Here is a 27,055-nt window from a genome sequence, read left to right on the forward strand (position 1 = left end):
AGGATAATAAACACTGCTCTCCCTCCTGCTTGACAAGCCCCAGTCCTCATCAAGGGGACATGGTCATGCCCATGAAACTGACAGAAACAACAGTCGACCAAATAAGTCGGCAGTAAATTGCAAAAATGAACGCAAACAGGCGATATCAGATCTCTCTAATTGATGTGGGGTTTTTTTTAGCTTTGACTGGTCAAGCACCACTTGCCTTGTCTGTCCTGACAAAATGCCACTGATTAAATCTGATTTAATCTAATTAAAGGGCAATTGCATTGCAAAATAGACAGTACTGTGCACATGAATGAGGATTTGTGTAGCCGTCATTGACGCTTATACATTATTGACACAGTTATTATGAAAATATCAGCGGCAATTCTGATTCATTTTCATATGTCTGGATAACAAAGGGAAGGAGGCTCATTAGTCATATGACTCAAATTGGATTTGAAACACTGTTGAGTTAAATGCCTACTACTGAGCGGCAGGCTGAGTAGAGATCACTTTGAAGTGCAGTGTTCACTTGATGAATTCATTGTTCATCGAGGCCAGTCAACTTGAAAACCTCCCCAGCATAAAGCAATGCTTTTTCAGCTGCCATTCCTTCATCACTACTAGTTAGTCTTGATAAGCGTCTTCAGTGGCTCTTATAAACAGCCATAATGCTGCCATTGGAAAACATGCTGAGCACTTTGAAGGGGAAGGAAATATCTGTGCTGCTTTATAAACTGCACTGGGCCCGTTTGTTTGAGTACTCCACCTGAAATTAGGCCATGTGTTTCTCTCAGCTGGGAGCGCTTGAAGAGATGTGCTTCAGGAACATTTTACCTCGCTACATGTGCTATTTTCCATATTTTAGGAGCCATTTGCATCACACAAGGAAAAACAGAAGTGTTCTCCCCGCTGCTGTCAAGGCCACTTTAAAGCTGGCAAAGTTCGAGGATCATGTGAAAAACAAACATTTGATGATCTCTCCTCAGAGGGACTCCTTTCAATTATTTTGGCAGCATTTGAAGAAAGAAAGAAAAAAGATGATGCCATGCCTTCTAGTCTCTGTCTGTGCTTAGAGATTGTTCTCATACTGTTGTGATACACAGCCACCATGGTATATTTGAATTTCAAAGATCGCTCTTCCCAAGGAAAGTTTCCAGAGTGACTTTCACAAAAACGGAGCTGTGAAAAGGTATTATTTTTCTTATTATTCCCTCTATCAAATCCTGAGAGACATTGTTTGTCGGTGCCAATTTAGAGTAGGTCCCCTCACAGATGGTGCTCTAAAGCTGAAGAAAGCTGGAAACTGATTTGCACTCCCAGGGAAAAATGTATTTTTGAAATAAAAATTCTCCTGTTCAGATGTAGCACACTACCATATATGAGATAAGATATGAATGAATATTGAGTTACACCCTTTTCACTGCCACCAATCAATCAATTAGAAAAGTTTAAGAGACACTTTTCTCTCTAATCTTATATGAAATTAAATAATCTTAACTTTGCATTCTGGTGGAAACAAAAAACCCTAATCAGCACTGCAATATTTGGCCTATGATGCTCTGACATGGCATCAAGCATGTTTACACTAGGTTTGTGGAAGTTAGGAAACTGTAGAGAGGAAGGGTCTTTGGGAGAACCAATCTTTTTTGTGGAAATACAGGACCTGTGCAGGATTGGACGAATCTTTCCAGTATTGATCTTATTCCAAATTGGTAAAATGTCCATATTTGTTGTTCAACTAAAATTGTAGGAATATCGATAAAGTATCATAAAATTGTGCAGTGAAAGAATTCTGCCAGTGTGTGGTTGACAGCTGAGGCAGTAGGGGCAACACGACATCTTCGAATAAGCTAACACTATTTATCACGTGACCAGATTTAGTCCATTTAAATTGTTAAGTTTTTATGTTGCTCACTGTGCTGCAGCTACATTATAGCATAAAGTGCACTTTCCCCTTACTAAATACTCTCCTCACTTTTTGTGAGCAAAGAGCAATGTAGCAAATATTCAGGTTGCCATTTAGCAAAATAATTCTGATCTTTCTGGACAACAGGAGCTCTTATAATGCCAATCTTTGAGTATCATTTTTGGAATATCAAGATATTTATACATAGTTTTCACCATATCATAAAAACTAAAAAGCTGAGGTTAAGAGAAGTAAATAATTGGGCTTCAAATAGTGGATTCTGGGCTATCCTTAAACTCAACAAAATGATAACGAACCCAAACACCAGACCTGGCAACATCGTAATCATTGTAATGTATGTCATGTCGCTCAGCAAAAAGCTGATATGCTCCACAGACTTGGAGAGACATTTGCCATAATTGGGAAAATAGCCCTGCATCCTCGCACCATGGAGCCACATTGATTTTCTATTTATTCATCCCTCTGTTCCTGAACTCTCTGCAGAGCAGTGGCTACAAACGAGAAGCGGCTCCCACAATCTCTCAGCTCCTCTGGGAGCAGCTGTGTTCTGAGGAAGTGATGCTGTGAACAAGAGGCCAGTGTGGATGTGTTTGTCTGGGCGTGTTTGCATGTATGCGCCCTGGTTTCATCTGTCTTGCTCTTCATGTTAAGGGCAATGACTCATGCTACAGCAAGGGCCAAAAGACAAACAAGGCACAAGCTGGAGACCACCTGCTGGGCTGGAGAGCAGGGCGAGGGGAAGTAGCTCTCTCTGACATCCATCTTGACTCTGATTCATTATTGTCTTTAGAGAAGCAAAAAGTTGCCGTCTGTGGATTCTGTGGAAAGAGCATGTGATGCATTTGTCCGCCTACTATCCCCCAGGGCTCGGTAACCCTTCCCTTTTTGCTGCCAACTCTAAGCACTGTTATTTAGAGTGATGCTTTTACCTCTGCCTCCCTGCTGGAGTTGGACCCTCCATCACCTACCTCAAATTCACACACACCAACAGGAGTCATGTAAGTACACATGCCCATGAGTGTATGAAAATACACACGGATGTTAACACAAACAGACACACACACATACTCCTGCCACTAGTGTCTAGTGCAGGAATTGGAGCGGACACGTCACAGGGGGCAGCAGATCCTCCGCCCTTTGTTGAGGCAAAAAGGCAAATTTCTGCCTGATTTTCTCAGGTTGTGTCAGACGGATGGAGCTCCACAGCCTAAAAAAGGTTTGTGTCTTTTTTACTCAGATTAAAATTGATCCAGTTAGTTTCAGGTTCACATTGTAATTTAGGGAGTGGACTAAAGATTTTTGCATGACGTATCCTGTCGTTATCACCTACGTGGGCTGTGACATTGTTTTATTTGTAGAATATGAACAATTCCCCTTAATTTGGTTGCAACTGTAATGTAGTTATTGGATTACCGCCAGCAAAATCAATTTCCCCTTCGTTTAAACATTATGTTGACAGAGTCAGAGACTACAAACAATCCTGCGAGCTGCTTCCTTTTCTTTTTCTTCTATTGTTTAATGCTGTCTCTACCTCCGGCAATTGGTTCGAAAGTCCAAACTATTTCCAGACTGCAAGGTAACTGAGCCATCGTTCGTTTGATTTGGACCGAGATCACTTCTTTTGGTCAAGCTACATTTTGGTCCATTGTTCTGAAGCATCTGTCACACATGTTATTTTGGTTGAGACTAAACAGTAAAGTCTAAAAGCCTGGAACAAACAAAATAGGTGTAAACGCGCCCTAAGACTGATCAACCTCTGTAGTTTTGCCATGTGTTGGAATTACCTGCAATTGCCAACACCAAGGACCAGGAAAATGAACAAGCAACATCCTTACAGGTTGACAATCGGAATATAATATATAATAAAGAAGACAAATCTCAGGATCTCCTTCTCAGTTGTCCTTGGGCCTTGTTTTGTTTCTTCAATTCCGTAGACCTGCCATTTTCCATTCACCCACCAGCTGTACCTGGACTTCACTGGATTAAATAGCTGTTGAAAGGGAAGGATTTCTATGTTGACATCAATTGAGCATTGCTGTCATTAGCCAGATTTTTATTCCTAAGTCTTAATATCAAACCAATAGCATATGAATAGAGAATGACTTAAAGGGAAATACAGTGTTAGCAAAGTAAGCACTATAGTAGCAACAAAATTCAATCTTAAAGTCAAGTACAGAAAAAAGGGTACTGTTGGGTAATGGTATTCAAATCTATGTATGGGTAATGACAAGGAAGTCATGAGTTAGTATAAAACTTTAACATGCTACCAAACAGAGAGACATGAGTCCAAGTCATTTTCTTTTTCATCTCCACTGCAGATAATTTGACTCATATGAGCCTGTGTAACTTTAAAATAAGATGCAGCGATAGAGTGGAAGCCTTAACTGGAGAAACCAAACGTCAAAAGCACAAATTGAAATGTGCTTGAATTTAGAATGAAAACATGCAGGTCCAAAAACAAATATGACACTTTTGATAAGTGTCTCTTAACATCACTGTCAGCTCGTATGGGTCTCCGCTATGGTTTAAATGCCAGCAGAGAAATAAGACTGTCACAGAAAGAATTCAGATTCATAGTGCTGAGCATTAAGGCCTTTAGATTTTCTCCCCTACATCCTGACCAGGTTAAGGATTGTCAGTTCTCCAAAATGCAGCCTCTTCCAGCCATATGGACTCATCTGCATTTCAGGCTTTCTGGCAGCCAGCGAGACACTCTGAGGATCCTCCTTTAATGTTTCAGCATTCAGCGGCCTGGCTCCATAATTTCCCATCCAGCGTGGCCAGGGGAGCTAAAGCACTAAATTGCTGTCTGGAGATACTCACTGCCTCTAAAAAAAAAAGCAACCCGCTAAAAGGTTCTTGTGCAGGACTGCATAACCCAGTGCATATTTAATTCCTGGTTAATCAGTGGGTGCGATAGCGCGCGTAAGCAGATTAGTCCACCCCTTACTTATCCATAACAGGACAGATCAATGTCCGTCCATTTTGTTGGAGGAGACCACTGCCATGTGACTGTTATTTAGCTTGACATATACTTGCCAATAAGATTAAAAAAACTTTAAGCCCCATGTATTTTAATTCTTCTCCATCCACTTTTTTCTGCTAAAGCCATATTTCTGCTGGGTACCATATGATTATTTTAAAGGAATCATTGCATACTGGGGAAAAACCTGTAATAAAAAAATAAACAGATATTCTATGCAACGCAATTTCTGACCATTTCCTACCTTTGACTAAACATTGCAGATTCTGAAATTATTTCATAAACCAAATTGCTCAACTGAAACAAAGAAAACACCTAGCAGAGGTGAAGTTTCATGGTTTTAAACCCTAACTATGTTATAAATGGTTGTATGAGCAGTCTCTCTTTCATAATAGGCTTTAGTACATTATTGTTACTTGTCCTTGCTAATCTTTTGTCTTTGTGATAATCCTGGTGAGCATTTTTCACTCAGCAAAGAAGTATTTAGAAAATGATTCTGATCACTCAAGATCTAACAAAGCAACTTGAGTGTCATTGTTGTAGTTTATCTAATATTTGTATTCAGCATCTTTATTGTAAGAACTGACAGCACTCAACAAATTGAAGATTTTTTTATAAAGAAGAGTCCAAACAGATCAGGGTCATGCAGCATACATCAACCATCCGCTGCTTTCTATTCATCCTGAGGTCAATTTAACTTCCATGTGACCTCTCAGTGGCACCATACCTGTTGCAGTACTCCACTTGACTCCTACACACTGACCTTGGAGTCCAGCTCACAAATCAACATACATAAAAAGTATTTTTAATGTACTTCCTCTGCCAAGGAGGATATATTTTCATCCGCATTTTGCTTGTTTGTTGACTGGATGGATTACCACAAAACCTGATAGAGGGATGTGGGATGGCTCTAAGAAGAAACCATTATATTATGGTGCGGATTCAGATTCTCTCTGATTTCTTAGGAATAATTCATGGGTCTTGATGAAAAAATCCATTACGTTTTGGGATCTGATATTTGGGAGTGTATGACATTTGGTGCAGATCCAAATCCAGATCAAGTAAATTCAACAATGGCTTCATGAGGATGTTTGGCAAAGGTATGCCCTTCCTGTGTGCCATTCTTATTTTCATTATAGAGATTTTTGTGTAAGGTGATATAATAGATTTTATTATTAGACCAACACACATGGGCCTGTGGCCTTTACCAGGGTCAACATAACAAGTCCTATTTAAATATTGTTGCCTATTGTTGAAAAAAATCAGGTATATTTAGGTGGCTGATATCTATGAATGTTTGGAATTTGGTGAAGCTTGATTGAATTTAAAGTGGAGGAATGCGCTTGTTTGAGTGCTATTCTACTTTATAGCATGTTATATGATGACCCTGATCAAACTGTATGGTCTGATAATAGTGGTCATGATGTTTTGATAGCTATAGTTCTTTAAAAACCACCTGAAGCTAGTTTTTCCAAATCCCCATTGATTGTTAAGGCGATTCAATTACTGCCTGTTGTGTTATGGTAAGCTACGTTACTTTATGTGATGTTATCAAAAATCTGAGTTGTAAAATGCCTTTATGTTTTTCGTGTGTCCTCTGAAGAAACCCCAATTAAAAGGAAAGAGTGACAAGTAAAGCTGTGAATAGCATCACCAGAGAATTCACTGTCCAAGTTTTGAAGTCTCTTAGAGTTCATTTGTCTCTCCCGAGGGCTTAAGAGTCCTCAGACCACAGACAGTAGAGTATGAATATGCACAATGCTTCCAAGTTCCTGTATTTTACTTTCATGTCTCTTTGTGTCAGTGTTACCAAAAATAGAGCTGTCACATTTCTGTTTTTTTATCCCACGAAACAGACCCAACATGTTTCACAAATAAAAAAGTAACCTTGAGTGTTCTGACACTGCCCCTCTGAGATTACAACCAGCAGATGAAGTGCAATATGCATGAATATGATTAAAACCATTGCAAGAAGCTGGGGTCAGAAGTCGTTTTGCTCTGCGACTGAATATTCATCAATTTCATCCTTAAACTGTGCAATGATTAATTGAACCTCCAGTGTGATTAAAATATGAATGAGTTCCTTTCAAAGCCTAAACTCTCAGGGACGGCACATCCAAACTGAGAAGTTCATGTTTAATGCATGAACCACATATTGGTTTATCTTGGTGAGACCACTCTCTGCTGCCAGGTATTCTTCCACGACCATATACCTCTGAGAGTGTACCGGGTTTCACTCTTCACAAAGTTTATTTCACACTCAGTGTAGATCCTCTAAGCCTTTAAAGTCTGTCACATACTCTCTTCTTCTCTGGTCAGGTCTTTTTAAGAATAAAAACAATACATGAACCAGTAGGGCTAAGGAGGGAAATGGCATAGACAGCACAGATATTCATTCATTGCCCTGGGCGTTGTGTCTCGGCCCAGTTGTGCAGCCAACCAACCTGTGGTTCTGACCCACTTTCTGGCCTCATCCGTCACACTCAGAGTCCTGGAGACTCTGATTCATTTCCCATGAATCCCATTTATTCCTCCAAGGCCGTTATATCATCATTACAGACTTACCTTCTCCATCGTGCTGGAAGGCAGGTAGGCGGCATTTGAATATTTCATTATATCACAATAATACTTTAAATATGCCACAGGATAAGATTTATACATCGAAGAAGATGTTCACATATTTCAGCGGCTGAGTATAATTGCTGCAGGTTGCGATCACTGACCCGACATATGCATGTAGCTTCGTATGAGGAATTATAAGTAAAGTTTAGTAAGGTTAGGAAAGGGTAACTTCACATAGAATGACACATCTCTTATTCTTTCTGCAGATGGCTGGTCAAATTGGAGGAAAACATACTGTATATGGATTGTTTGATTTAAACCTGCAAACCTTGAGCACTTGGATTTGTTTGGAGAACATAAAAGTAGGCCCTCTGTTAATTTCCCCCCCTCTCCAAATTGATTAGGGGATCAGGGGGTAATTCAGCCCTTAAGGAGCTACACTTAGACTCCCTGAGAGTCTGGAAGTCATCCATACACCACACATCACCCAGCGGTTAGCCAGCCTGTAACCCTGCCCCATACACATAAGCTGCAGCCTGCTGTGGAAAGAAATGGACCAAGAAGTAAATAGATGCACTTAATAAAAAAAAGTCAAAACAGAGACAAAGAGAATGATGGCAAATAAGAGATGATAATGAGCAAGATCCAATTAAATCTATAGTAGTTTGTTGAGGATGTGCTTGTTGAATATGCAGCCTGCTGCTCAACACATGAATTCCTCTTACATTTCCTAGCAGAAAACGAAAGGATTTAAATATTAATGGTAGCAAATCTGGCTCTCTTTATGGACATGGTGTATTTAATTAAACTGCAGTTCTTATAATCTCTTTGTGTAATAGCTGCATGAGGATGTACCCTACACCCATTTGATAACCTACAAATAAATGGCTGTTAGATGGGTTTTTTTGAGCAAGGCAGCGATCGTCATCTGCTCCAGTTTGAGATCCCTCTTGTCTACTCCCAACATGTGGAACGTTTCCTGGCCTCTGAAAAACAACACGTGCTTATTGCTGTAACTGTACATGTCACAAGTATAGGTTTGACTAGCAGGAGACATTTTATCTAGATTTAGTCATCCATCTCACACACAGTACTTCTGATGTAAAAGACACCATTCAGTTTTAATTAGACCAACTATACCCACTCGCACTTTACATACATAACCGAAGAACACCTCATGCCAATGTGTGTTGGACTCTGATTTTTATATGCAGGTGGCTTACATTCAATGCCGTGCATGAACATCTGTTTATACACTGACAGAGGAAGCTGTTAACGTTCTGCTCTCACTATATGCAGTCCAGACATTTTGTAGATTGTCATTAATGAGTCATTCCAACAATATCGCCAATCCATGCATCCATCTTCAACAGTAAGCAATACATCGGTTAACATTAAAGGACGAGCGTGAAGGAATTAGTGGCATCTAGTGGTGAGATTGCAGACTGCAATCAGTTTAATACCCCTCCTCTCCCCCCTGCGTTTCTCTGAGAATCTAGTTGCCTTCAGGCACAAAAGACCCTTTGTAGAGCTCATGTGTGGTTTGTCTGTTCTGCGCTATTGAAGAAACATGGCGGACATGGTGGAGGACAATTATAATTAATTAATTAATTAATTAAAATTAATTAATTAATTATACACTAATGAAAACATACACCACATACAACTCACCACATCTAGTAATGGTCCCATGCTGAATCTTCCTATGTTAATATTGATTAGAAATACATTGCAAAGAAAAGACTGAATCAATGTTGTTTACGTTTTAGCATTTTTATTGACATGTTGATATAGAGCAAAAGACACATATAAGAATGGCTGTGAGCTATGAAATATCCACATGTGCTTAAATTTTCACTGGTTGAAAATCAAACTGTGGCACTGAGAGTTATGTCCTCTTTGAACAATTTGCATCAAAGTCACATCCTCCCTGGCGGCTTCTTCATGTCAATGTCATCTTGACAATAATGTCAGAGTGAGTATGCTCTCCTGTTCATTAACATGGCTGGATTAAATTCAAAATGTGTTGACTGTTAAGAAACTGTTCTGAGAAGGAGCTGATGCACTGAAGGAAACCAACACAGAGCCAACAGGAAAAGGTTGATTGGTGGTTTTCAAGGACACTTCATCATGACTAATGGCGGCTGATGGATGGATTATTGGTGTTTTTGGAAACCAAACCTAAAACATGTCATTTAAAGAGGTTTGGTCTGGCTGAGGTTGTGCATTTGAAAAATAAACCCTTTTTTTCCAATAGCTTGTATCAGATGATTAAAAGGAATGATTCCCCATTGATTTCCTGTTAGAAGCACTTGGAGACATGTTTTGTTTATTGCTATTCTGCAAATCACCAGAGCACAGCAGGAAGAGAGGGAAATTACAAATGCAAATTCCCAATAAGTGCCTGGAAGGTATGTTGAAAGGTCCTCTGAAGGATATAATTACAGCCCGGCTTGATTACATTTAAAGGGAGATGAGGGTGAAATGTTCCTGAATTATTCAAGCAAACAAAAAACACCCTGCAAGCATGTGAGGAGCAAGAATTAGTATCAATCTGACGTGAATCTTAGTCTGTCTTCACTCGAGAGATTGACATCACACAACCAAATACAAAACCTGCTGTGTTTGTTTGCCTCAAGCATTGTCAGTGACTTCTTTCAAAACATCTGCTATTCCTCATGAAAATACAGTTTCCACAATATGAAAATTGCATCTTTTTTCCACTTAATAAAGCAGGGAATAGACAGCCAGCCACATCATGCATTTTTTATTACCAGCCTCTCTGACAATAGCTGAGATTAACATGGCGTGGAGCTGTTGATTAAATGGTAAACTACCTGGTCAGATTTCATCATCAACCTCTGCACAGACCTCCTCAGTGTTTGCATGAATTTTGCCACCAGAGAATTTTTCTTTCCCCTGAGACAGTGAGTAGTACCGTAGCCTCGAAGCCAAATGTATGGAAAATGTAGAATGTGAAATGTTAGTCTGGAAAAATTGCATCTTAAAGTTCTGAGAATTAGTGCAACATTACATTACATTTCATTCAGCTTTTTACGATTTGCTTAGTCTTTAGTCTGCGGTGGAAGGTGTGGAGACTTTCTGCTGTCCTGATGTCAATGGGGAGCTTCATCTCAGCAAGACAGTGCAGCAGATTGTTCAGTTAATGCAATCAATGTGTCAATTCGACATTTTAAAACAGTATTTTGATCTTGTGTTCAGTCTAGAAATTTCTGCTTACAGGTAGAGAGATGAGATCATTTCATTTGTTTCTAACTGTCATCAAATCTTAGTCAATCGTAGATGAAAAAGTCACTATAAGGTGCCACCTAGTATCCTTTAATCTCTGCTCTTCACTCATGCTCTACAAATCGTGGCGTCCAAAATAGATAAAGGAAGTGAGACGGATTCATCTCTGTGACTTTGCAACCCAGTTGGAGTAGAGTGTCTGTCTCCACATGACTGAAGAAATCAGTGTGACCTTTGGTGTGGCAATATGAAAGCAGATAATGATTCTCAGCAGGGAGCCTGAAGTGTAAATTAATGCTTCTCTTCGCTTTGTTATGGAGCATAATCAAGACTCTGCTCTGACGCCTCTGGATGGATATTAGCTGGAACGAAGCAGTGAACTGTGAAGGGCCGGGGCATGACAAGGACCGGTGTTCGCTCTTACAGATAAACTAAACCACACACATATTCAAGCTATGACCCACATATGTAATTGACCTATGCTTGTTACCCGATCTGTTCATTCAGTGTACTTTCAAGTTCTTCTCAGCACAAACCACAGTGTTTCCCATTAATTATCTACACTGTGGTGGCCTACCATATTCCAATATGTCCCCCCACAGTTTCATAATGAACAAACGTTTTTTAACAATTTGCACGATAACTTGACATCTCTGTGTAAAGTGCCATTTTCAGCTATATTTGCCATGGGCCTGCTCACCCTATTATGCTATCACTTGCTCGTGTGATGGTCCATAATCGTTTTACCATCCACACAGTCAGACCTCATAGTTTCTGCTGCTGTTGTTGCATCCATAGTTGTGAATGAATTAAGTACAATTGGCACTGTGATGATCCCTTTCTCTCTCCTTGCCTTGTTATTCAGTTTGATTTGCTGTATGAGAGTTTGCTGGTATAAGAATTGTTTTCTTGTACCTGTGGATCTGGCAAGTTTCTTTCTCAGACTGGCCTACTGTATACTACTCAACCTTCTTCCATTTGTTTTGATGCGCCATCCAACATTACTTGCATGTTCAGTTCACTCATCCTCACTCTTCTACTGAGCATCTTCTTCTTTCACAACTCATAATTTATGTAAAGTTTATGTAAAGTTTATTCATGTTTTTATTTCAATTTTCTTCCTTGTAACCAGACTTGAGCCATGTGGTAACAGCCCCCAGTGGACATCAACCAACAGAATGAAGCATGATTATTTTCCATGAATTCAAACCTTTAAAGGTGAAACCTGTTCAGCTTCGGTTCATTGTTTCCCTCTAAGGTCATTTTCACAACTAAAAGTCCACATCATGGTCCAGACCAAGGTTCCTGTCTTTGTAACATTGTTTACATTTGATTTGGCTTCAGGTTATTATTCAGGAAGCATAGTATATAATTAGTCACGTTATCATCACATATATAGGTCTGTGTCTGACAGGTGTGTGTCTGACATTGTCATGTTGTCATTTCAGCTATTGTATTTAAATTTTGTCTTCCAGTTTGAATGGAGAAAATAAGTGAATGAGTTCACTTTGTTACTATAGTTGCCTTAATAATATCATTACTGTACTACTACCAGAAAAATAAAGATCCTTGTTGTTTAAACATTATATCATTGAAGTTGAAGACTACCACCAACCCTGCAATCTGCTTTTTCTTCTTCTAATGTTAAATGATGTTTCAACTTCCTACAAAAGTCCAAACTATCCCAAAAAAGTTTTCAACCTGTTTTTTGGTTCAGACTTAACTGAAAGGTCCAAAGGTCTGGTCCAAACGAGGTAGATGTGAAAGGTGTGAAATCACATCCTGAGGAAGACTGTCCTGCTTCTTTTGCAAAAAAATCTGATGCAATGAGTATTATGAATTTAAACGCAAAGATTTCATGGTTGAACAAACGATTGTACAAAAAGACTAGAATAGTAAAAAATGTTCCCGTCCAAATTTGCCCCTGAGCCCTACCACTTGGCCCTACCCCTTTGTTTTGCACGTGGCATCGAAGGAGTAGCATTTTCCAGTTTTTCTTTGTGATGCAGTGGTAGTGGTCATCCAGTCCTTCAAACACCACATCAACTGTAGTGTATTCAGGATCCCTGCAAAAATGAAGGGGTAGATGGAAATTCCCGAATGCTTTACAAACAAATGACAAAGCTAATCAAGATGTCGACCACTGCAGGTTAAATGCTCATGAATGTTTGTACACAATCACCATGACATTTTTTTTTTAACCTAGTGGAATATTTATTTTCATCCAGTAGCAAATGAAAATGTAATTGAATAGGTGTTACGTTAGCATTTCAGGAATAACGTCAACAGTCTGAGTGTCTGAGTTACTCCCCTGTCCCATATATGACGTTTGAAAAAAACTTCATCGTATATCGTTTTCAGTGCATGGCAGATGTTTCTATGGACAGAACTGACTTTACATTGAAATAATCAATGTAAATATGTTGACTCGCTGTGTATTGATCAATAGATCAATCTTTCCTCCTGTTGTCAGATGTGTCACTGTGATAATGTTGGGTGGCTGCTGATGACATTGAGTGGGGTCCCAATTCCTAGGGAAAGATTTTCTAGCCCTCTCCCTTGTGGCTCTGTTTTAAGTTGGACACTCCCAGTAAAGGGCACTTCATATCAAGGGGTAGGGCTAAGGGAGAGGAATTGGGACAGGGCCTTGATGTGTGCGATGGCCAAGGAAAGAAAAACCAATATAAAGTTCATTGTGAAGTTTTTGCTCACTGGTAGCAATATGGAGCATTTTTTAAATTACTAATACTCTGCTAATTAAGAATTAGAAGAATTTGCTATAACAAATAAGGCAATGCGTCAAAAGCATTGATGAAGACTCCTTGTAACCAGAAGTAGAGGAAATCAAAATATGGGAGAAAACTCCACAGAGAGCCTTCAATATGTTGTGGACAACACAAAGTGGAAGGAAACCACGAGTAAATAATTTTAGGCTAACTGCCATTGGAAAGAATGGCTGCAATCTTGGGGCAGCTTTCACTTCTGATAATACACGTGGTATATCCTTTTGTTGGGTTGTCATTTTATCATTTACACTATTTTGTACAGATAATGGATTATGATAATCTTGTGTCGGATAAGGCTAGCTGTACAAAAGGGGTTGAACTTATTTCGCCTTTGTTTGACAATGATTCGAACCGGAGATAAAGATTTCAGTTTGTATTACACCTCTACTCCTTGGTTGACGTGCTGTGCTGGCGGTTGGGCTGACTAGCTTTGAAGTCATCCATGGAAAAGGTCTGCATTAGGCTCTATAAAATGAGTGCTTGTTAGCCAGCTAATCAATATCTCATCCACTATTGACACTGTGTTGGTTTCCCTAGAGTGGTGCAACAATGTCAGAGGTGACTGCAGGTATTTTTTTTTTGCTAATTACATCCAGCTATTACAGGGGGATAACTGTTGGTGTGAGTTGAGTAGTTATTAGATCTAACTCAAGCACAATGAGTGAGAATGTTTATTCTTAATAAACATTTTAAATTTTGTATATGTTTGGTAGTTTGCCTGTTTTGAGATTTATGTTGAGCTATACCAAATAGCCAGATAAATGTATGTTAGGCTGTTAGGGGTAACCGTAAGGTGTTGTTAATATTTGCTCCTGTTTTTTAAAGATTTACATTAGGTTGTATATTTCTCTTTAGACATTGACATGTTTCATGATGTACTTGACAGGAAACCCAAATAATCATATTGAACCACCCTTTGTTTTGGACTCTTCCCTCGGGAAGCCCATGTCTGAGCTTGCTCTGGCCTTAGGTCGTGTTCTGGTCGACACTTCAGGTCCAGAGTGTTGATAAATACAACTAGTGCCTTACATTCCATCAACCCAAAAGTTATCTCATGTAGACAAATGGTGGAATTATGATTCTCCTAAGGTTTATGTAAATGTCTCCATTGGACTATGCAGAAAACTGTCTTATGGGTTTTCAAAGGTCTACAAATGTAAACCTCCCTGGCCTGTTAGAGAATTAGCTTATTCAAACCACATATTAACATTTATAAGATACTGTATAGAGTCAGTATTTGGTAAATATATGTGCTCTGATCAAGAGCAAGCTTAAACTGGCACTAAGCATCTTTTTTGTTTATATACATTTTTGATGCTTAATAGATATTCATTATTATGATTAATTGTATTTATAAATTATTATTACTAAAAATAAAATGTAGAATATATAAGAACAAAAATAAACCTGAAGGCAAATCGGACTCTAGTGCAAGTTTAGCCACATTATCACATTAGCATTTAAATAAATGCTAAATGCTATAAAAACAGTATTAAAAATCCTAGAAACATATCTCAAATATAAATGATAAATTAGTAAAGTGAAGCCCATTATGTCGAAATAAACATACCAAAAACTCAAACACTAAAAACATTTTACTGAATGTTTTTCCTTGTCCCTATTCCTCATGCTGCAATTACTACAAACATCCAAGTATCCAAACACTTGTATCAGTGGGAACCAGTGGAGTCATGTGCTCAGTGCAACCATATTTTAATATTGATTTTTTAATTCAGGAATAATCCTGTTGCAGGTTCAAGATCTGCATTGCAGAGACCTGTTCTCCAGTTTATCGTATCCAAGCGTTCATCACCTTACTCACAGGTGATGAACCCATGGCATATACACAGGCTTAAAATTACACAGAACAAATACCAGGGAGGCCTGGCTCCTCTCCCGTTGAAATGTTCTGTGGGAGGATGACATCCTCCTCTGGGTGTTTTTGTGCCGCTGCTGTTGAAGTGTCACACTTTAAGTAACTACCAACAATTTATTAAAACCTTGGTTTCATGGAATCCAGGGACCTGAAACCTGCTTTGCTTTTAAATGTAAAGTGTCAGTTCAAGTTAAGTCTGTTTCTCCCAGGTGTGGATGTCTGGAATAATATGAATATGAAACAGGGCATTAATGGAAACGACCAAGCTCAGTGGACTTTTAAATGGATAAATAAAGCTTCAGAGTAAGACAGATGGGCTGATAAACCACAGGTTTAAAGGAAACACACACACAGTCATACACATCACTTCCTTCTTATCAGCTGTCAGTCCAAAGCCCTGCCCTCCCCTTCTTGTTCTTACAAGGCCTTGCCAAGGATTAAGTGTGCTTACAAGCTGCCCTGCTTTCAGCACCCATCATGTCTGCGTATGTCTTAGCATCTGACACCAGCCCACTAACCCCCTGAGCTTCTGCTTTCACACAGCGCTCATCTTCACCGTACCAACTGCCGACCGCTAACTCTTCAAACTCCCCCATCCTCGTCCCATCTGAACCTGTTACATTGCTCATTCGGCCGACTGTTAACTGAGCCTCAAACAATTTCTGCTCCCGGGTTACTGCTGCCCATCTGCGCCACTTTGTCATTCACTCACAAGAGTGTTGATTGGGCAGCAGGGAGTGTATTCTGCCGATGTTCGCTCACGCGGCACTCTGGTGTGCAGAACGTGTATTATCTGCCTGCCCTGCAGCATGTTAGTCAACAAGGACCTAAGGATGTTGCATCACCTAAACTTTTGTATGAAGCCATTCCTTGTAAAACAAAAACATCCTTTGGTTCCTGCCTGTTTCTTCTTAATCTCTTTTCGAGATAGGGATACAGCTGAGAGAAACACGGACGAGGGACGGAATATTAATAGGGATGTAATGTTTTGTCTGAATTCAGCTCTTGGCCAGGATGAGGGTACAGAGGTGGAGCTGTTAACATGAGAAAATGCCAGAGGATCAGGAAAGCCTGCCTGCTGCCAAGCAAAGAGGTGGAGGTGACATATGCTGTTCTCTGAGTCATCAGAAAAATACAAAAATGTGACACAAAGCATCAAAATGCAGTAGTTGCACAATTAATATAATTGTATTCATAAATAAATACACACTCTTTATATAATGGTACAGACTATTTCTTCAGCATTGTAAATACTGTTTCGTTGATATGTTCAGCTCCACATGGCATCTTCTGCACTTCTGTCCGTCCTGGGAGAGGGATCCCTCACATGTGGCTCTCTTTGAGGTTTCTGCATTTTTTTCCTCTGTCACGGTGGGTTTTTTAGTTTTTCCTTACTCTTGTTGAGGGTTAAGGGCAGAGGAACACCTTTAATACCTTGTTAAAGCCCTATGAGACAAATTGTGATTTGTGAATATTGGCTATACAAATAAAATGTGATTGATTAATTGAATGTTGGGGGTTAAAGCTCTTTATGTGTTAACTTAAGTCTATGCTACATTTTGACTTTACTCATATGGCAGATTTGCTGGTCAAGCTGAGTTGGTAAGCTGGTATTTATCTGCTGCGTAGTTGCATGGTATTATATTATATAAGATTCAAATGCATACATTTTTGTATGTGGTGGTGCAGTGGGTAGCACAGTCGCCTCACAAAAAGAGGGTTCCCGATTTGAATGCTGGTTCGGTTTGGGTCTTAAGTTTACCTGTTCTCCCTGTGAAATTTGGCTCAGATCTCATCGAGAGAACTAAAATTAAACTGAAACTTAAGATGGATGCAGATAAGTATACAAAACCACAGACTATCTAACACAATACAACATTTTAACATACGCTTGTTATGGTCTGTTTTGTCATTTCTTTACTAAACATTTGTTTCAGTCTCTTTCATCCCACTCACTGTTGTGCAGGAAGAGACCTGTGGGGATAAAGTACAATGCTGAACTTTTTCTTCTCTGTTCAGCAAGTTTGAATTCAGAATAGAAGGAGTGACTTTCCTCAGCAACACACTGCTTAAAAATAAGCAAATAATAAGATGAATGATCGCAGCTTAAATATGTGATATCTCATGAAAACCTGAACATGATTGGGACATGATTAGGGTCAAATATTGAGCCCAGATTCACTCAGTACTTTTTACTAACCACACATTGCAGCTACAGACATTACATTAAAAACCTCATTCATAAATGAGGATATACTGCATTCACATTTGCTACTGGGTGAATTGACAAAATACATTGCCTTTAACATATCAAGTTGGTTATGTGTGTTTGTTTGAACATATTGTGGAAACCAGCAGTCCATTGATTCCTCCAGCAGCACTCTCTCACTCTGTTCACTCCTCCGCTTCTTCATAGTGCCCCTACTTATAACATTTTCGAAGCATAGACATTTTTAGTGAACTTGAAAATTACTCGGCAGCATTACACATTTACAATTAAATGTTTGACAAGTGCTAATTTGCAAAAGTAGACAACTGTCCTTGTAGAATGAAAATAGAGCTGCTTGATGTATCAAATCAAATGAACTAATAGAAGCAGTGATGTGGTGGTAATTTAATTTAAGGTTATCATAAAATATTGACCAAATTCTAAAGACTTCTTCATATACATATATATATATATATATATATATATATATACATATATCCACATTGTTAAAGTTCCTACCATATATATCATATAGAAGAATACAGAAATGTCAGAGTCCCAGTAAGAACAATGACTTGTTCTCTCTCATCCTACGGTAGTTTATTTATCTTCCTTAGAAGAAATATACTTAACCCAGTCATTACAGGTGGCCATAAGGTCGATCTGTTATGTGACATGTTCATTAGTATGTGTGGTGCACCGTTCAGTTTTTAGACAAAAGATTCACTCTCGAGTAAAGTGGTCGAAGGACGTATTGACAAAGTACTGCAGACACACACATACAAGCATGGCAATTACACATATTGTAAAACACCGCGAGAGGCAAAGTCACTTTTGCAAAGAAATAATGGATATACAAGTCTGCATGCACATGTGCCTTCTAGACAAAAGAACAGGTGCAGGCATGCACACACTCATACACACAAAGGATCTCTGAAGGGTGAGTGAATTGGAAAAAAAGGGTTATGGGTCGCTGGGTCGTGAGATTTTGCTTCTCAAAGGTTTAAGGTGAGCTGAGATTTTGACTGACTGAAGAGGTAATTGTGAGTTACTGCAGCACTCAGGTCAGCTGGCTACCTTTTAATATGAGGCCACAGTTATCTCTAACTCCTTTATATTTGGAAAATTAACATTTGTATTTGCATTTGTAAAATATAAAATGTGAAGGTGTCATATTTGTTTGTATTCTATAGCCATCGAAATAAAGCTATAATATTTAGAATTTTAACTATATGATATGGCAGTAGATGTCTTTGAAGACACTATTGTCATTGCCTTGGTATCGTTTCTAAAACCGTCACTTATAAGCTATTTTTTGACCATTTGATTCTCCAGCAGAATGAAACCCTTACAGCATGGAGAAGGCTTTAAAACAGCATTAACAGCAAGACGTGAGATTCAATTTGTTCAGAAAATACAGTTGCTAATTTCAATACAAATGTAAGTTTACTGATGCTTTTTCTTGATTATTTCATTTAAAAATCCATTACCATGACCTTAATCATAACTGTAAAGTTTTTTAAAAAGCTCTGATCTCAAAGTTGATGATTGTTAGTTCATCTATGGGTTATGGGTAATCAACTCTTTCACTTCTTACTAATTCTTACAAGATGAATCAACATTGCATTGTGTTTCAAAGGTTGAAATCAACACTGGACACTGAAGTGCATCTCTCCCCATCAAGTGCAGAATGTGTATCTCACAGCAAAATAAAGTATTTTATCATGATACATTTCCAGTGTGATCTGTTGCAGGTGATTGTGTTTGTTTAACAATGAAGACCGTCTGTGTTTATCCGTATCTTCTGTTCAGCATGGCTGCAGTCAACATTGATTTTTTTATGACTACTGTTTTAACATTGGCAGCAATTTGTCCAAGGTTTGAAGGACAAGTTGATTATATTGAACGGGAACATGCATGTGTGTGTGAGCAGGAGTGGGGAACTCCCCTCAGATGTTATTGGCCTTGACAGCTCTGGAGCCGAGCCCAGCCGTGAGCCACATTTACCAATGTGTCAGGTGTTGGAAAAAAAAAATTTTCTGCCATCTTGCCTCAGTTTAGATCAGCAGATAAGTCAAGCCGAGCCAAGCCAAGCCAGACTGGGCCTTTTCCACCCTGCTGCTTTCAACACACCAGGCAATGAGCTGGCCCCTCTCTTGCTACCAGAGATTTTTTGTGGGCTTGCCAAAGCTGCTCAGGGGGGAGCTAAAAATGGCAACAAATTGGGCAAGTTTCTGACTCAATTACCGAGTGAAAGACTGAAATCCATCATTGATTTAATGACCTTTCGTGATCAAGTTTTTAACCTTTACAGTCAAATGTGAAGGCTGCACGGAGATAACACCACTGTGGATGAAAACTGATTGACTCTCATGTGATTGTTTCGACGTGTCAGTAGAGCTGCGGCTAACACAGAGCTTGCTTTTAGTCTTCCCCTCCAACAATATCTTTGAACAATGAGGGCGTTCATTTTGCTGCTAGTAACAACATAATGAAATTACAGTGCCAATTTTCTCAATTCAAACACAAAGAGTATTGTTTTCTACACACTTTATTTAACAGAATTTGGGAATACAAGAGCTGACTTGACAACAAACTACAAACCAATCAGTGTCAAGTATAGGCAGACCCAGCCCATGACATGACAGGATGCACGCATGTCATACAAAAGTCTTAAATCTGCCCCCGGAATTATAATCTGAAACCAAAACTAACTAGATCAAATATAAATAATGTAATAAAAACATGAACCTTGCTTTGGACCGTGGTCCAGACTGTGTGGTGTTTGAAAAAATCCACCTGGTGAAAAGCGTTGTGGACAAAAGCAAGGGAGGTGACATGTGTCATGGGTAGAAGACTAACAGCAGCACAGACTTTTCAATTAAACAACATTTCATCAAACATTAACTTCTGTCCGTGACCCCTCCACTCATTACAGCCCGACAGCACCTCTGCTCCTTGCATTTTTTCTGTGCAACCCATAGCCAGACATTAGAGAGCCTCTGGACTTCAGTGATTAAAATTTGATTAGCTTGAACTCTGGAGTGAAATGTCGAGGGCAGGTCAAATTAAAACTGGATGAGTTAAACCATTAAAAGTGGGGATCCCAATCTACACCAGATATGGATGTGAACAGCCTGAAACGGTCAATACCTCATTGTTTCATATTAAAGGTGCAAAACAATGAAAAACTAAATTAGAATTTTTTTTGGATTAATATCAGTCCCAAGTGGTGTGACTGTGAGTGTGTGGTGTGTTCAAGAATAGAGCAAATTGGTGTGACTGCAGATGAAGTCACTGCAAAGACAAGAGTGACATGCTTTTTCTCTGGTGGGCACAATGTGAGTCAAAGACACATCTGCATGAACTGACTGGTTTCAAATTGAGAGACAGAATTAGCTCTTTTCCCAAGGCCATACTCCAACAAATCAAACACATGAACAAACACAGCTAAGAAAAGGAGAGGGGTCCAGAATGTTTTTGTCACAAGTACGTGATCAGTAGGAAAATGTAATTAGGAGATGAGAATACTTACACCACACTTGCACATAGATGTGGACACACACATAAAGGTGCACTTTGAGTCTAAAGGAAACAGACCCGCAGACCCCGACACACTCATCTCATTTATCTTCTACTGTCACAAAATCACAATGTAAACACAAGCTCACAGAAACACACATAAACAGTCCTGTCGTTCCTACGGATCATTCGATGTCCTCAGAGCCCGTCATTAGATACACAACTTCTGAACACAGTACAGGGAATGAATAATGATGCAGTGAGCACTTTAGCAGCTCAGCCTGTCAGGGTAGTCAGCGTTTATCTTGTCACTGGACAACACCACCCGGCTCTTAGCACAAACAAATATAGACTGATATTTGCATCAGTACATGGAGCTTTTCTGAAATGCTTGTTTCCTGAAAAGATAACCTGTAATGTTTCCCTTCACAGCCCTCAGTCTAACCCTTGTGCCACCCACCCAACTTTATTTTCTACTTATCTTGAACACAAGATCATAAACCTTTGAGGTAACAAAATGAGATTGACTGTTACTATATATACAGTATAATGTCCAGTCAGCAAGAAGGATTTGAAGAACTGAGGTTGGCAGATACTTCATATAACAATTTTCTGATTAAAAATGTAATCCTGGTGACATTTAATTTCCTAAAAAAATTTATCTGCAAATGCAAATCGGCTTTAATTCATAGAAGACTCTAAACATCCCCGGGATCACAGATGCTTTTAATGGGCTAATTCTGCTCTGTCTACTGCTGCCATCAGTTAAGCTCCTCAGAGTTCAATTTCGAAAACAACACAAACATTAAATTAGAAGACGAAAACAACAACAACAACAACAATTAGGTTTTGGGGAGATACTGCCTCTTGGGTTATTTCATCGTGAGGGCACTCACATTTCTTAAGCTGTCTGTTGTGGATGCTTGGTGAGAAAAGCCCCTGGCGTCACTTAGACGTACTGAGTGCCCCCTTAGCATGACTTCATAATTTTTAGTCCAGGGGAGCGCACAAGTCTTTTGTGCTGCAAAATAGTCTAGTTTGCACTCTTCCAGTGCGGAGATGGCTGTCTGGACTTGTCAACGATTAATAGTTGCCCTTTAAGGGGTTTTCTCAACATTATCTGACGCATTTTGAATCCAGTTTTATAAGCAATGATGTAGATTGTCTATCCGTGTTCAGGAACCATCTATATAGAATCATTGGACCAGGGTTGTGGTCCAATAAACTGAATTAGACTCACAAGAAAGACACATTCTGTCTGTTACTCTCTCTCTAACCTTAAGATACTGTATCCTTACTGTGTCCAAACACATCTCACTCCACTGGAAAACTCAAGGTGGTTCTTAAAGGTCAAGTGTGTAAAATATAGGTGAAAGGGATTTTTGGAAAAAATTGTTTTCATTGGTGTGTTTCATCCACAGAGAGGACCTCCCTCCATGTAAATACGACGTTTTTAAATATAAGGGCAGATTCTATGGTAAATAAAAACAACAATTCATACAGTTTAGATAAAACACACCAGTGAAAACATCGCTAGGATTATTTTATATTAAATTTCTGCCAAAAATTCCTTTCACCTAAATCTTACACTGGACCTTTAAAGGGTAACGAACACACTCACACAGACATTATTGTTCACAAATATTTCTAGCTACCCAACATTTACCATACCTTCACTACTGAGTGCCTAACTCTAACACCATCCAATTCTAATTCTGATAATAATAATAATAATAATAATTATAATAATAATTAAATCTATTCTCTGAAATTACCATTGAAACTTAATTTGGTAATTTGGTCCCCACAAAGATGTTGGACTCAACAAGTCAGAAATAGTAAAACTAAACCGCACACACACACACACACACACACACACACACACACACCATGTTTTTCTGACCTGGACTCAGCGGGAACCAGGTTTTGAAGAGTCTGTATTTGTATTTCAAGGTTGCACCCTGCTCACATTGCTGGAGGGTAATGCCTTTGTGATGATGACATAGCGGAGTTCACTGTGGAAACAGCGGAGCCACTCTGTTGCAAAATGAAGCACAAGATGAAAAGCAGCTGTTAGAAATAGATGTCTAGTAGCAAGTGCAATTCATTCTGTAATGAATGAAGGGTAACTGCAGCAGAGGAAGTAGCTACCAGAACTTTTGCTGCTTTAATGGAAAGTGAAATCATGATGTTACCTGGGAGACATTATTTTCACTTATTGTAGGTATTTTTTTTAGTCTTTAGAAAATCTTTCCAGGCAATAATTTAAGTAAAGGTTCGATTATATTACTTCCCACATTTGGTAGATGAATGACTGCTGGTAAAGCTAACCAACCACACAATATACACTTTCATATTGTCCTCTGGACAACAGAAACAGAAAACGTGGTCGGATCTATAGAGGGACAATAAACTCATGTTATATTTTGATAAAACAGAAAAATGTTTTCAGGGCCGTACTTTTCATTATTTTGTGCAAATGGGTTCAATAAATCACATGGTTGGAGGCTAATTCATTAATTATACAATGATATTTGTCTGAAGCAAATAGAGCTTTATTATACTATATCCAATATTGCATTGATCTCCCAGATGCAGTAAACAACATCAATTCTGTGCTTCAAGCAGGTTAAAGAAAACAGAAATTACCAAGGAACACTGAAACCATCTGAGGCCTGTCTCTGCTCCGCTAAACAAAAACACACTGATAGACCGAAAGAGAATTTCTCATTGTTTGTTTCATGGTGCATCATCTGGTTTCCCCTGCCTCAGGCATGCTGTCATGTCGTTCTCTAACTTTTAAATGCGGCACAGCTGTTTAAACTAACAAAACTCCTCAAATGTGTAAGGAGGTGATTAAATACAATTTGTCGTCTTCATGCCTCTCCAACATGAGACCAAGTTCATCTTCATTCATTGATCCCCAGGGTCATTTAAATGGGTCATTAAGGTAATAATGACCCGAGTTAAAAAAAAACTATAAAACATTTATTTGATAAAGTGTTTGTTCAGTGTTAATAAAATGTTTAAATGTTTTTCTGTTGGCTGTTCCTTTTTTATAAGGCTGTGCAATTTCCAATTTCTACATCTAAACACTAAGAGCCTGTAAAGTTAATAATTAATAAAATAATTTTTTGATACGAGGGAGCGAGTTCACATCTGCCTTGTTTGGACATCCACTAGATGTCCTTGTGATGGTTTAGTCTGAATCAAAGTACCAGTTGTAAATGTTGCCTCGGACCACGGACGAAACATAACCGACCAAATTGTTCAAACCGAAACATAGTTTGATTCGTTTGCACTGTGAAAATAGTTTCTGGTTAGGTAAGACATTCAGACCAGTTGTGGGAAACTGAGACAGCATTAAACAAAAGTGAAGGAGAGTCTTTGCCTCTGATTTTATAATGTTTGAACAATGAGTATGTTGATTATGCTGGAAGTAATACTATAATGATATTACATTTTTTCCCTTTCAAATAAAAAGAATGCTTAATATACACTTTATTAAAAAATGTTAAAGAATGGAGCGACGCCTGCGAGCTAGTTCAGGCAGCCAACTCGAGCTGCGCTGCTCCAATCATGTCCATCATGTGACATACATCATGTGACATACCTCACTCTCCACAATCATGTATAATACACACCCACTTTATTAGGCGGTCTATTTAAGCAGAGAAAATTTCCCCATGACTCCCTTTGCTTGCCCCGCCTCTGTGTCAGTATTGCTGTCAGTTGCTTCAGCCCCTCCCCCTCCCCAGCATCCACTGGTAGGCTCCGATGGGAGGTTCTAAGTATTTGCCCATCACTCCCATCACATCTATGTGATCATTTCTGGGGGAGTGATTAGGTCGGAGCCTAGGCGTCAAACACTAACCTGTTCTACTGCTGCAATAAACATTTGAACGTGAGTTGAATGAAATATGATAGTGTCACACACATGCCTGTCTACAAACCAATCACTGTTATAGGTATAGGTAGATGCAGCCCACGTAGCTGATGATGATGACCGGACAAACATATGTCAGTGAAGGGAAAATACATAATCATAATAAATTATGGTTTCTGGACAAAAGGTGGGAAACAGACTAATTCCTCAGCAAAGACACAAAAACACCAGGTTGAAATGAGAGAGACAGCACCTGCAGGTGGATTTGTACATGAGGTTGTTACATTTTGTCAGATCAAACTGTCTCATAATGAACAGCTTTACTGAGCCGGAGATGCAAGCAGTCAAGCTTTTAAAACAAAAGAGAAATTAATTAAAAATATATTTTATCTAAAAACACTATAATTACATGATGCAAAAGAAGTTTATTAATTACTTTAGTTTCATTGTTCAGTGTATTTAATGGTTATTTGTTGATGCTGCTCCAAGAAAGCAGTTTTTTTTCTGAGTCCATCAAAAAGACTTTGAAACTGACATAAAAGTCACTTCCTCCATATTTATCGCACGTCTCAGTGAGGCATGCAGCCTGCCCACTGCAGATAGTGCCACTTTTTAATGATTCCCTCTGTGTTTAATTAGCACAACTCATTGGAGTTTTGTGTTGAGAAGAAGAAAACAAACATTAGACTGCTTTAGACGGCTTTAGAGGCCCAAGAAAAATGACAACAAACTAACCAGTATTTTCTACTTTCACAGAAATCTGTCCTCAGTCAAACATGAGCATATCTGTGGACTGCCTGCTTGTATGTGGCATCCAGCAGGCAGCCAAAGTCATGGCTGACCTCATCTTTTGACACCGGTCAACCAGATGTCACTGGAGCAGCAGCACTGCAATAATAACTCATTCTGCTTGATATGAAACAAGAATGGCCACCCTGGTCATCCATCATCTCTCTAGTGAGGCCCATCCATCATCACAGACGCATGCTGACATCCACTTTGCTCTGGTTCCTCTCGGCTGGACTGTGATTGGGCCGTGTTCCGTAGCCAAGTTGCTTAAGCACAGAGCTGCTTTCCCCCTTTCGGATCAGAGAAATGCCCAAACTGTACATCTGAAACACATTGATTCAGAAATCTGCAGAGAGAGGATTCATTAACTTAACTTTAAGAAGTTTTGTTTTTTTCCCCTCTGACTGTGTACAGCATGAAGAGCAACTAGGTGAACAAAACAGGGCCAGAGGCATCTGTTAATGTGTTGTGGTCTCCAGTATGATATGCAGCAAGGTGTTGTCAGGAGGAATTGAGTTTGACTGCGGCTCTTGTGAAAAATCTTAAAAGTCTAGTTGAGTGCTGCTGATCGTGGCAGGTTTTGGCTCAAAGGTATCCTCCGCTGAACTTTGAAAATGTTTAAGGGGCTTAAATGTTTGACATTTCCATTTCAGTGGAGACCTGGAATCATCGCTGAGAAACACGTCAAAATGGATCTAAACTCTCATAAATTCTCATACTACTCAAGCAGCCTAATTCACATCTCTGACCTTGAGCTATATTTTTTGCATCAAGGCTTGAGAGAGAACTCAAACTCAAAGAACCATTCTTTGCAGAATATTAATAGTTCTTGAGATGTGGTACTTTAGAAATACTAACTGGCCAATGGAGCTTTTAATTCCTGGAACGGTTTGAGTGAACCAACAGTTTTCGCTTCTCTTGGAATTTGATAAATACCTACTGGTAATAGGTAATAGGTCAATTAATATGGAGGCCACAGTAAAAATAGAAAACAAGCAGTAAATCCAACCTGTCAGTAGACATGGTTTATTGTCGCACAGAGACAGACTCACTGCTGGCTCCATGAGCAACCTAAATGTATCTGGATCATTAATGGTAAAGATTGACATTTACTAAGCTGACAGCAACAACACAAAGTGTTATTGCGTTTCAACTTTTCAGATAGAGTGTGTTCCTTTTTTTCAGAGATGAAAACAGCATGACTGGACCAGGACCCATGGAGACATCCAGATAAGATCCACAAGGAGATAAGTCAGAGTGAGCCCTTCATGCAGGACA

The sequence above is a fragment of the Paralichthys olivaceus genome, chromosome 7 (assembly GCF_024713975.1).
Source record: "Paralichthys olivaceus isolate ysfri-2021 chromosome 7, ASM2471397v2, whole genome shotgun sequence".
NCBI lineage: Eukaryota > Metazoa > Chordata > Actinopteri > Pleuronectiformes > Paralichthyidae > Paralichthys > Paralichthys olivaceus.